The following is a 12,528-nucleotide window of genomic DNA, read 5'->3' on the forward strand; positions in this document are numbered from 1 at the left end:
CTCACCTTGTGGCTCTGCAGAAAGGGGAATTGCTTCTCAGATGCGGGTCAGCTTTTAAGGTCTCAAATAGAATCTGCTTTGTGCATGTAGACATGCTGCAGGAAAGTTTCGGTGAGGGAGAGCAACTCAGAAAGTCCCTGTGAGAAAGATGGACGTCCTCGTGCCACCTCTTTTGTGCCCATTTTAAAATTCTCTGAGTCTTCGTCCCAACCTCTTAACACAAACACACACAACCATATCGAGGCATCAGAGGCTGCAGGAGAAAGTCATCCTGAAAGTCCAACTCACTTCCTCCATCTATGGAAAGGGAAAAAATCACCCTTGGAAGGAATAGGGAGATAATTGCCCCTGTGATGGTAAAGTTTCTTAAAAGCAGACAGCAGAATCCATTCTAGTTGGTACAAGAAGGAAGAGATTTATTAGAGCATACTGAATGGATTACAGGATACTGAATGGATTACAGGAAGACCAGAAGACACAGAGTCTGAGAACAGCTTCCAGGAATTACTCCCAGCTCCTCATCACACCAGACTGCTAGCCTGGAAAAAGGCATGCTTCACCTCAATATTGTAAACAAGTCTCTTCTGCCACAATGAGGAAGCTGCCCCCACCCCACCAACTAGAGAACCACCCTACCTCAACCCAAATTGGAAGGCTGCTGGTACCATCACAACTTTTTCCACCCTGCCCCAAACAAATGAATGCCACCAGCCTGCCTGCTTTTCACATTAGTAGCCTGATTGCCAAAGTGAATATGTAGACATTTGAGAAAAATTGTGAACTACTTTATTTAAACCGTCCTACACAAGTGGAATTCGTCCTAATATGGAAAGATCGCCACAGAAGGACATTCCACAGAATTACTTTGTAAACCCTTGCAATATTTAACAACCCACATTATTAAGAAATTCTTCTTTATATCTAACCTAAATCCCTCTTGCTACATTTTAAAACATTTCCTTGTTTCCTTCTTTTGTGGAGATGGAGAACAGCTGGTCAGCATTTTGCATACTTTGCCTCCAGGCTAAAATAATTCCAGCTGTTTTAACCCTTCCCGGAAGGCCGTGCCCTCTCCCCTGTGATTCTATTTTCTTCTATCACTTTGAATCCTCCCTGTAACTCTTTTTCACCATTAGGGCCTGTCTGGGGACTGAGCAGTGTGAAAAAAAACTCAATCCTCTTTCGACATTATCAATACCAATTCCTAATTTGTAAATAAGCTGTTAGAAGTACTTGAGTCTACAGCCATGCTCCCCTGAACTAGCCCCATCTCGTCTGATTTCGGAAGCTAAGCAAGGTCAGGCCTGGTTAGTCCTTGGATGGGAGACCACCTAGGAAGACCAGGTGCTGTAGGTGTAAAAATAAAAAATAAGGGATTGTAAACTGACAACGTCCTTGCAATCTGTGAGGTCAACCAAGGGTTGACTCGCCTAAGGGGGGAAAAAAAAAAGTACTTGAATTCATACTGAACCAGAGTCAGTAAATTACATCCTGAGAGCATTGATAATGAAAGGGAAATTATGCCTCCAGGACATGGGAGCATTAAGAGGCAACAAGAACAAGGGGGCAGCAGGAAAGAACTAACCATGGGAGTAGCGTAAGGACAATGAGGCATGTTGGACTGCTCGGATGAAAGGAGAGGCAAAGCTACTCTCCTGAGTTCTGGGTGAGTGTGCTCTAGGAGGAAGGCTCTGAGTGTGGTGAGGCAACTGGGTCGCACCCTTAGGGCGGCGGCATCTTCGCACAGCAGATGGGAACTGTAGGAGGTGGGGCAAACGAGCCATCGAAGTGGAAAACACTAGTTCTGAGGACGACACTGTCTTCCCACCGCCAAGGAGGGGCGCTGCTGCTCCGTTGAGGTGAGGTGCCAGGTATGTGTGCCGACAGTGTAGAGAGACTTGGATCAGTCATGGCAGAGCCTCTGCAGAATCAAATACCAGGAACACCTCATATTAGCCCAGCATATTACAGCCTACAGAGAACTTCCACATTCTTGATTTAACTTATGTCACACATCGTCCTGTGCTGTTAGTAGGCCACATGTGTTATCACTGCTCTACTAGGAAAGAGATGCATAGGGGATCACATGACCAGGAAAAGAGCTGAGACAAGCACCTCACCCTTCTGACTCCTACTTTGGTGCTCTTTGCTCCACACTACACTGCCTTTCCTGCAAGTGTTGTCAGGCCAGGGCTCAGTAAGCACTTGGTTGAGATTGTTCTATAAGGAACAGAGGGCGGCTTAGTGAAAGGCTTCTATCATCGGAACCCAAGCCATGCACAAAGAAGGCTCTGTAAACATTCAAAGGAGGTGGGAGTTAATATGACAAAATGGTGAGGAGGAGAAAGTTGTTTCCATTGGCACGTTGGATGGTAGCCTGTTGATTCCGCCAAATAACTGATTACCTTCAGAAAACCTTCTTTACTCTGGTTTAGGGTTGGATGAGGGTTCATTTCACCTTTGTTATCTCCTTGGTAAATAATCATTAAATAGAAAGAAGACAAATTCTTAAAATATATGTGTTCTTTAATAATATGAAAGAATATAGTCAAAGAATCATTAATGTTATTTCTTATTCACAACCTCCTAAAACAAGCATTATCCCAAACTGAGTATGCTGTGTACATTGAACTGTTCATGAGTCAAATAAGAAATGAATACTGTATTGAAACCAAAGCAAAATTCGGTTTTTCTTCAGTAAGAAAGGGCTCCTTCCCACCTCTAGAGTTTCCACGCAGATTAGAGAATGGTCTATTTTATTTTAATCAAGCATTTGGCAAAATGTTAACCAGCCACAAATGTGGCCTCTGAGCCCAGGCACCAAAGCAACTAATGCTCTTTCTTCGAGAAATAGTATGTCCAACAGATGAGAAGAAATAGAAAACCATAGTCGTGTCAGAACTAGTTAGTAAGTTCAACTATTTTGATTATAGTGTGAAATTTCTCATAAATCGGCTGTCATCAAGTCATATTGCACAATATCGATTTTTATTGTACCATATTTTGTGGTGGTCCCCAATATAAATTAATGGTTAGTTTAGTGTGTTCAGTTGTTTATTCATTCAACACTCTAGTGGGAACATGGAAACATTCAGCCTATACAATTCAGTCAGTCCACATGAAACCACTAGTAAAGAGTCAGAGAGATGCATCTGGTCCCTGCTCCACAGGGCGGTAATACAGGATGCTAGAGCTAAATCTACCTGACAGTCAGAAGGAACAACAATTATACACCTAAATCCAACCATGGATGTATAACTATAAGCAATGAAATAATTTTTAAAAAACCCACCTCATTCTAAATCTCAAGAGGCTTTCAGTGAAAAGTACAGGAAAAGTATTTTACATTTGACTTCATATTTCTATCAATATATTCGAAAAGTTATTCTTGATCCTAGGAAAATAAGTTCTCTTAATAATATTCCTCATTCTATAAAAATTTTATGTACCAATTACCATAGGCTTAAAACTTCAATCATGCGGTTATGATATTTATGGCAGTTTGTGAGTTTATATTCTCTATCTCATATATAACTGAAGAATATTCGAGCTTATTTGTTTAATTCCTCAGTAGTTATGATCTGTCTGCACAACATATTTAGTAATTTATTTCTCTTAGTTCATGGTGCAAACAAGGCAAGGTAGCATGTTCGGTCGTCCTAAAAGTCATACCCTCTGTACAGTAACTGCTGCTGGGCCATCCTTGGAAAGACCACAAAGGAGATGGAGTACCTGTAGGTGGTTCATCCCAGACCTACTACCTGCCCATGAAAAACGAGCTCTTGGGATCTCTGTGCCATTATTATCTGCAACCTCCTGGTTGTGTAGGCTCTGAAATAATAGTCCATTTCACTCAGCCAGTGAACTCACAGTGAAAGCCCTTGGAGCACTAGGAAATCAGTGTGTGCCTAGAGCCTCGACCAAGAGCCATCTTCATTGGCTGCACCACTTCTCTGCCTTGGCTTGTACTGGGCAACCTCTTTTGAACTAACGTGGAATGGCAGACTTCCTCATCCCTGTGATTATGAGTCCACCCTGCTTCTATTTACTGAGTAGAGCAGAGAAAGCAACATACTTTAGAGCCAAACTAGCATGTGGTAAAATTCCCTGAGGGTATTAAAATGAACATGCTATCCCCTCCTCATCAGAGATAAAGTAGAAGAGTGACAAATTTGAGTTCTGCTTCGTTACACAATCCCTGAGGGCTGTTTCTGAAAGAAATTTAAAGACTAATGAAATATAGAACTTCCACTCTATAAATGAAGAAACTGATAAACCAATAAATTAATGAAGTGGTTAATGCACGTCCTTAGTAAAATAATGTATTATTTTTCTACTGCTGAAGTAAGAAATTACCATAAGCTTAAAGCAACACAAATTTATTATTTTAGAGTTCTGGAGGTCAGAAGTCTACAATGAGCTGGTAGCATGGCATATCTTCTGAAGGCTCAACAGAACACATTTCCTTGCCTTTTCCAGCTTCTGGAGGCACTGGCTTTCCGTGGCCTATCATTGTCTGTCTTCAAAACCAGCAGCAGAACATTATCAAATATCTTTCCTCTCTGACCTTGCATCAGTTGTCACATATCCTTCTCTGAGTGTGACCCTCTGCCTCCCTCTTACAATAACATTTATGATTACATTTGGTCCACCTGGATAATCGAGGATAATCTCCCCAACTCAAGATCTTAATCACAAACACAAATTTCTTTTACCATGAAAGATAATATATGCGCAGATTTCAGGTAATTGTGGAGAGGTGGGGACACAGGCAAGAATATCACTCTGCCTACCACAAACAACAATCAAAAAGTCTAAACCTCATTAGTGAATAAAGTTCTAGCAAGTACATATGTTAATTTCATTCAAGAAATATTTAATATTTTTTAATAAGAAATATTAAATATATTTTTACTAAGTACCAGATACTGTAATTGACAAACATGTTAAAGCAAATAATAGGCTTGAAATACTCCTTAACTAATTTGCAAAGATGTATTTTATTTGCAAAGATATAATTCACAAGTAAAGAAGACTTTATAAGAGCCTTTAGAAGAAAAAATTATGAACGGGATTGTGCTGACATATAACAAAGAATTTGTACTCCCAACATTTAAAAAAAAAAAATCTACAATTCAAAAAGAATGAGATAAACAACTCAATAGGAAACATGGAAAAATGGGTAATTTACAAAATAAAACAAATGGATAATGCATATATAATAAGAAATCTTCTTTTACTTCTCAGGTTGGCAAGATTAAAAAGACTGGTGATGAATCATTACCATGGCCTACAAGCCCTGCATGATCAGGCTCCTCTGTCCCTCTCTGATCTAATCTCCTTATCTCCACCTCCCTTGTTTGCTCCAGCCAAAAAAAAAATGCCTTTTCACACATTATAATAAGACAACCTTGCAATATTTACTAAAACTCGACATATATACACCATTTGACCTAGCAGTGCACTTACAGAAATTTAATTTTCATAAATATTCATACAAATGAGAGGACATATATTACAAAATTGGAAAAACTTGGAAACTCCTCAATGTTCCTAAGTAGAGGTTTGGTTAATAAATTAATATACATTCATAAAACAAAATACTATGTAACAACTAATTTAAGTGTGTGTGTGTGCCCACGCATGCATGCAATATTTTTCAAATATACTGACATGGAAAAATTTCTGAAATGTATCATTTAATATAATTAATAACATGTATATTTTAGTCCTTCAGGCTACTAAAACAAAAAATACATAATCTGGGTGGCTGAAAAACAACAGAAATTTATTTCTCACATTACTGGAAACTGGAAGTCAAAACTCAGGTTGCCAGCATGGTTGGGTTTCATTGAAAACCGTCTCCCAGTTGTATTCTGCAGTGGGAAGAGGATGAGAGAGCTCAGGGTCTCTTTCATAAGGACAAAAATCCATTCATGAAGGCTCTGCTCTCATGACCTAATTATCTCCTAAAGGCCTCATCTATAATATCATTATATCACTTTTAGGGGTTAGGATTTCAACACATGAATTTGGTAGGGACACAAACATTCACATGATGGCGTAAAACCAGAGAAAGTGTTTCTTCAAATCATCTTTTTTATTTTTCCTTCAAATCAGAAAGGAAATACATTTTCTCCCTCTGGAGTTTCTCTCTATCTTGCAACTTTGAAGTATCCTAGCAAAAACTGGCTTTGTCAAGACATTGGAAAATTTCATTCCTTGTAGTCTATGTTTTACTATTCAAAGTGAACACTGTCTGTTATATACATTATACTCAAAGCCTTCTGGATGTTTTCGTTATGTTATATATTACATAGAGAACTTAGGCATCCTTAATATTTTTATAAGCATATGTTCTCTCTTCCTCACGAGGAAATATAGATCTCATTAAAGTAAAATTTTCTAAAATAAAATGTTCCTTCAAAAAAATTTCAATGCATGTATTAGCATGTGAGTGATTAAAAGATTTCTCCTGCATAAAATGACATAGAAAGTTACATACAATATCTTTAATATTGCAGAACAACCTATATTATATATACCCATTCTTGTAACAATAGTAATATGATAGTAGATGTAAAAAAATAAATTTGAAAAAATAATTACTACACTTAATAACGCTTACTTCTCTGAGGTTGATGGTACCAAGAACTCTCACCTTCTTATGTTGTGTATGAGTATCACGATAAGCATGTATTTTTAAAATGTTTTTTAAAAGCTAAGGACTAAAAATGAAATGTGTTGTCAATTTGAGGATAACATAAAACAGGCCAGGCCTAGTCCTTTTTTCAAAGCATAAATGTTAATTGCTTTTCACTGATTTGCTTCTTGTGGCTCTCTGATTTCTAATTTGATTCTTTGTGACTCCTGATTTTAATTACCATGATAATACAATTCATCATCTAATGAAGATGCAACAACTCTTTGCCATTGATATCCATTCGTTGAAATGTCTGTGCATGTCAGTGGATAAAAGCAAATTAACTGTCAGAATTATGCTGTGTGACAATCAATTCAGCCTTGATCTTCCATTATACATTATGCCTATAAATCACGTCTTCATAGCAGCACCACTCACATACTCCCGTTTTTTTTTTTGTTTTTTTTTTTAAGAAAAATAGTGAGCTATGCAAACACTTGCAGAGGGAGAGAGTGTCCCCAAAGTAATTAGCTCTTAGAGCTGGTCCATCACAGAGAATCTCTCATTTTATAGTAAGATTTTGAGACCCATGAATGTGAAGCCTGCACCACCCTCAAAGGAGGAAATTAAACATCTCCTTAGAAAGTGAAGCTCGTAATTTTCTACTTGAATGTAGGCCTTGGGCAAGTTTTTTAAGACCCTGCATTTCCCTTAAGGAGAGAGTGAAAGGCTAACAAATTGGCAATCCCAAAATTAAAATTAGAGCTCTCACAAAGACACCCTGTCCCTTCCATTGTTCCTAATTGTTCAGCATAACAACTAAATAGCAATTTTAGCATCTACATCATGTTATTTAGAGTTCAACCACAATTCCATTTCTAATTTCAATGACCATAATAATCCTCTGGTAGAACAACATTCTAAAAGTCAAAAATTAAAGCAGTTTCTACTGAGAGCTCTCAGGGCTGGCTAATTACACAAATCAACATTTAGCCCATTGGTCTACATGATTTTATTAGCACTCAAAGTCTTGTGGTGCTCCTTGCTGAGATCTGGAGAGTAATCAACGAAGGCAAATGTACAAATAGAATTGACCCTTCTCTAGCCCTCAGGAGTTTTTCATCTGAGGATCTTGACCCCGGTCATTCCACCCATGTATGCATACTCTATTACTGGGAGGGATAACTTAAATCCAAAGGATTTTTCTGTTTTGTTTATGTTTTTGTTTTAGTGGCCAGCCTAATGATGCTAATGAACAGAAAATTCAGTAAATTTCCTGAGAAGTTAAATTTCTACAGCCTATTGTTTTTGTTTTGTTTTGTTTTGTTTGTGTGTGTGGGGGGGTAGTTGTTTTTTTTTTTAATTCTGAGGTAATGCCTGGACCAAATGAAGGAAAATCTTTGTTTATCTATTTTGATCTTACTAAGAGCTCATTTAAAGCAAAGGTCCCAGTTGGAGATCTGAATGTAAGAACAAATATACTAAAAATCATGATTGTTTGGCATCATTTCTTTCCAGTACATTGCCTAGAGTCTCCTCCACAAGGACTCTGGTCTCAAAAATAGTCAAAAGCAACCGAGTAATTAATTTGTTTTTACATTATAGACAATGGAGATTTTTGCAATGGGGCCTGTTTTTGGTTTTTATTTTATTTGAAATGTGTAACCTAGACTCCACCAGCCAAGGAGCACAAGTGAGTCACATTAACATTAGTTCCCAAATACTGTTGGCTGATAGGCCTCAACCTCCTATCGAGAAGACCCTTTGCTTCAAAAGTTTCTGCAAATCTCTCAGGGTGTAGAGTATGCGCTTATATTGGTTGATTTTAAGTAGAAGACATCAATTGTGTTAGCTTAAAAAAAGAAAAAAAAATGCATTATAAGGATTTAGAGAAGACCTGTAGAATCTAAGGGCAGGGATGTACCTTTCCTCAGAAAAGACTGGAACCAGATGTTCAAGTCACCTGGAAGTTCCCTCTGTCTTTCATTGCTGTTTCTTGCTCTCTCTCTCTCTCTCTCTCTCTCTCTTATCTTCTCCTGCTGATCTAACTCGGTAACAGAAAATGAGGGCAACTGAGGACTCCCAAGTTTACATGACACAGGTCCAGCTACCTGGAGAGGGACTGAAAATATTTCTTGGTCCCAATTCTAAATTGCTAGAGCAGGAACTGATAGTCACAGCTTGAGCAGGGTACCCACCTCTGTTACAGCCCACTGTGGCAAGTATGGCAGGAACATGTGTCCCTGGAATGGCCTGGTGGAGAGGTGGGCAGAGAGTGTAGTTCCCAGAGACGGGGATGGACAGAGCCAATGCTGACAGCAGAGAACAGCTTCAGAAATAACTTTTTAGGTATGATTGTTCTCCTTCATTACCCCAGAGTGAACTGCCAGGCTCATGGGAGACAGTCTACTCCACATTGATCATCTCGTGGGACCATGTCTTCCGTGTTTCTAAAGACCACTCTGGTAAACAACATGCCCTGTCCTGCCTGTAGCAATGCTCTTAAAACAAATCTCAATGGTACAAACCCTCAAGTTGCTGAAATGTCACTAAATACATTCAGTGACATTTCTGGGGCCATCTGTCCATCTGCTGAAAGGTGAGAAGGTCTTCCTCCATAGGATGCAGATCTCATCCCTGAGTCCAGGTTAGGTTTATTAGCCTAACTTTCCACAACAAAAATCAGAGTATAAATGATATCTGAGCCCACATCTGATTCTGAAGTCCTTTATTTTTTCCCTTTCTAAAAATAAATTTTTAAAACATGTTCAGTGGGTACATTTTGCTTTAATCAAATCTTATGAAGACCGACGTGTAGAACAAATGAAAGTTGAAGGGCTTTGGCAGAAGTAGGGTAAAGGCAGGGTGGCAGTCACCTATCCCTGTGTGTCCTGACTCCTGAAGTGGTGCTGGATTCCTTAGAATCACTGGGCACTGCTACTTCCTAGACTAGGTAGGTAGAGAAGTCAGAATAAGTTTCAAATGAGAGAGTAGGAAAATAAGCAGTTTGGTTCTACTTCTTCATTTTCCTTTCAGTCTAAGACAAACAGATAAATTGGCTTCTTTTTTTTAAGAGTCTGATTATAAATATGCTTAATTTAATTAAAATATGCAAGAGGATTAGGCAGTTGAAAAGCTATAGCTACTTAAGGTAACTTAAGAGCTATTCTGTAACTTCAGACTAGCAGGACCTAATACAAAATGGACAAATAAAACACAGAAAGAAAACTAGAGTTTTAGCTCAGTTATTTATAGGTGGAAAAATCTTAAATAAATATTAGTAAATCAGAAGCCCCAATATATACACTATGGCTAAAATAAGAATTGGTCTAAGAAAATGTCTATAGATATAAAGATGATTCATTATTTTCAAATCTATTAATAGAGCACATAGATCTTACTTTGATAGAAATTGAAAAGATAATTGGTGAAATTGCTTATTAAAGCAAAATTTTTGGTAAAATGGGAAAACAAATATATTTTTTTAACATAATAAATAGCTGTCTCAAACAAACAATCACTGTTACTTGCAAAATGTCAGGAATTTACCATTAAAGTACATAATAAGATAAGGATATAACCATTATTATTTAATATTTTTATTTAATACTAGACAATACCAGTAGTTAGAGGAAAAAATAATTATCAAAAATAGAAAGAAGGTAGCAAAATTCTATGTAATGTAATTTTTTTACCTAATAATTCCAAAGAAATTAATTTTAAACTTCAAAATTTAATAAGAGAGCTTAATAAGATGGCCAGATATAAAATAAATATATACAATCAAACTTCTTTACATACCAATTTTGTGTTAATAATTAAAATTTAGAAATTGACCAAATTAAAATATCTCAAAACAGACTCAAGTATTTATATAAGAATTTAATATACAATTCAGATAGTATTTGAAATGAGAAAGAAAAGAAAGAAATATCAATAAATGATAATAGGACAAATGGCTAACCATTTGGGAAAGTACAGTTATAGGCCTACTTCATAACTTACAGAAAAAATAATTCCATATGTATTAAAATTTGAAATGTAAAACATGAAATCATAAAGTTACTAAAATGAATGTGAATAAATATTTAGATAAACTTAATGTAGATAAGTCCTTTCTAAAGAAAAACAAAGAGAAAGAAAAAGGTGATAGTTTGTGTTCATCATTTATCAAAATCTTTAGAATATCTAAACAATCACGATAAACAATATTGAAAGACAAATGAAAAAGTTTATACATAGAGAAGACTAAGTAGTTATTTATAACTTTTAAAGAAAAAAAGATGAAAAATGCTCAAAAGATATGGACAGACAATTCAGAGAAGTGAAATAAACAATAAACATATGAAATAGGAAAAAAATTCACCTCCACAAATAGTCAAATAAATGCACATAATAATGGCATTTGAGTGCCTGGTTTGTTTTTGTTTGTTTGTTTGTTTCTTATTCAATTGCTAAGCAGTTTTAAGAGTTTTTAAAGGAAAGCAATATTTACTAAAGACATGAACAAACTGGCAGCCTTTGATATTGCTGATTAGTGAAAAATATTTCTGGAAGAAAATTTGGAAGTATATATTTAAAAGCTTTAAATTGCAAAGAACTTTCAACCCATTTCTGGGAATTTATCTAAGAAAACAATCAGACAAATGTATATAAAGATTTATCACATAAAATTGTTTATAGTAGAAAATTAGTATAATATTAAAGTGTTATAGTAGTTGAGTAAAGTATAGTACATTCATATCATAAATTATTAAATCATTTAAACATACAGTATGGGTATTTATTGACCTGGAAAGATGGTTACATGTAATGATAGATTTGAAACAGAAAGGCTATACCCCACAATGTTAACCGGACATTCTTGGTTGAGCAAATATGGTTGATTTCTATTTTCTACAGATTGGTTTATTTATGTCCTTAATGATCACGTGTCACCTGAATAACATACTTTTTTGAAGCTTTTGAAAAATCACTCTGGTGATACAGAGTCTTTTTATACATAAATGTTACCTCAGCATTGGAAATAAACATGTTTGTATATTCTTCTTTAAAAAACAGAATGAACAGTTTCCATAGTTATATAGACTATGCTGTATAAACTAGTATGTATTAACTGCACAGTCAGTATTCAAAAGTAACAGAAAGAGGATGAGAATAAAAAAAAAGTTAACAGAGTTCTAATTTAAAAATTACTGTTTAACACCTTTTATCAGCTCTTCATCCTTCAGTGATTCTCAAGCAGGGATGGTAGCACTCTTAAGGGCTGTTTGGAGTGGGTGAAGGGCCTTCGGTCGGTTGTCCCAAAGACTAGTGATCACTACTGACATTTAGTGGCTGGAGGGAAGAGAGGCTAACTATTGAGCAATGCTTGGAAAGTCCAGAATAAGAAAAATTTGTCCTGCCCAAAAGGTCAATAGCACCCTTCACAAAAAATCTCTGCTAAAACTAAACCTCTTTGAATAAAATATAAGGCTTTCAAGCCCTGACTCCTGCCTGGTTTTCTAATCTCATCTCTTCCAGCTTTCCCTCCCTGTTTTATACCCCTCCTTGCCCCCTTCGATTCCTTTTTCTCTGTACCATGCTTTAACCATATCAAATTGCTGGCAATTCTCATAGAATGCCAAGAAATGTTATACCTCTCAGCTTTCATTTGGTTTAGATTATTTTCTCTGCCTAGAATATTCTTTTCATAAAGTCCCACTTATTCCTGAAGATTCAACTTAATCATCATCTCTTTTGTGGAGCCTTTTATGGATCACAGATTCTTCCTCCCCCCGCCCCCCCCCCGACTGTTAACTTGTAAATATCTCTCTTATAACACTTAAAACACCATACAGTATTTATTTCATGCCTAAATTCTCCAACTAGAGGTACAAGTTCCT

The 12,528-nt window shown here is 36.5% G+C and overlaps 1 pseudogene; it reads left to right on the forward strand.

Annotated features, from left to right (window-relative positions):
- The first annotated feature begins 1,237 nt into the window (after positions 1-1,237).
- LOC112480917 lies at positions 1,238-1,356 on the forward strand (annotated as a pseudogene).
- The last annotated feature ends 11,172 nt before the right edge of the window (positions 1,357-12,528 follow it).

Source organism: Pteropus alecto, unplaced genomic scaffold, assembly GCF_000325575.1.
Source record: "Pteropus alecto unplaced genomic scaffold, ASM32557v1 scaffold20, whole genome shotgun sequence".
Lineage (NCBI taxonomy): Eukaryota > Metazoa > Chordata > Mammalia > Chiroptera > Pteropodidae > Pteropus > Pteropus alecto.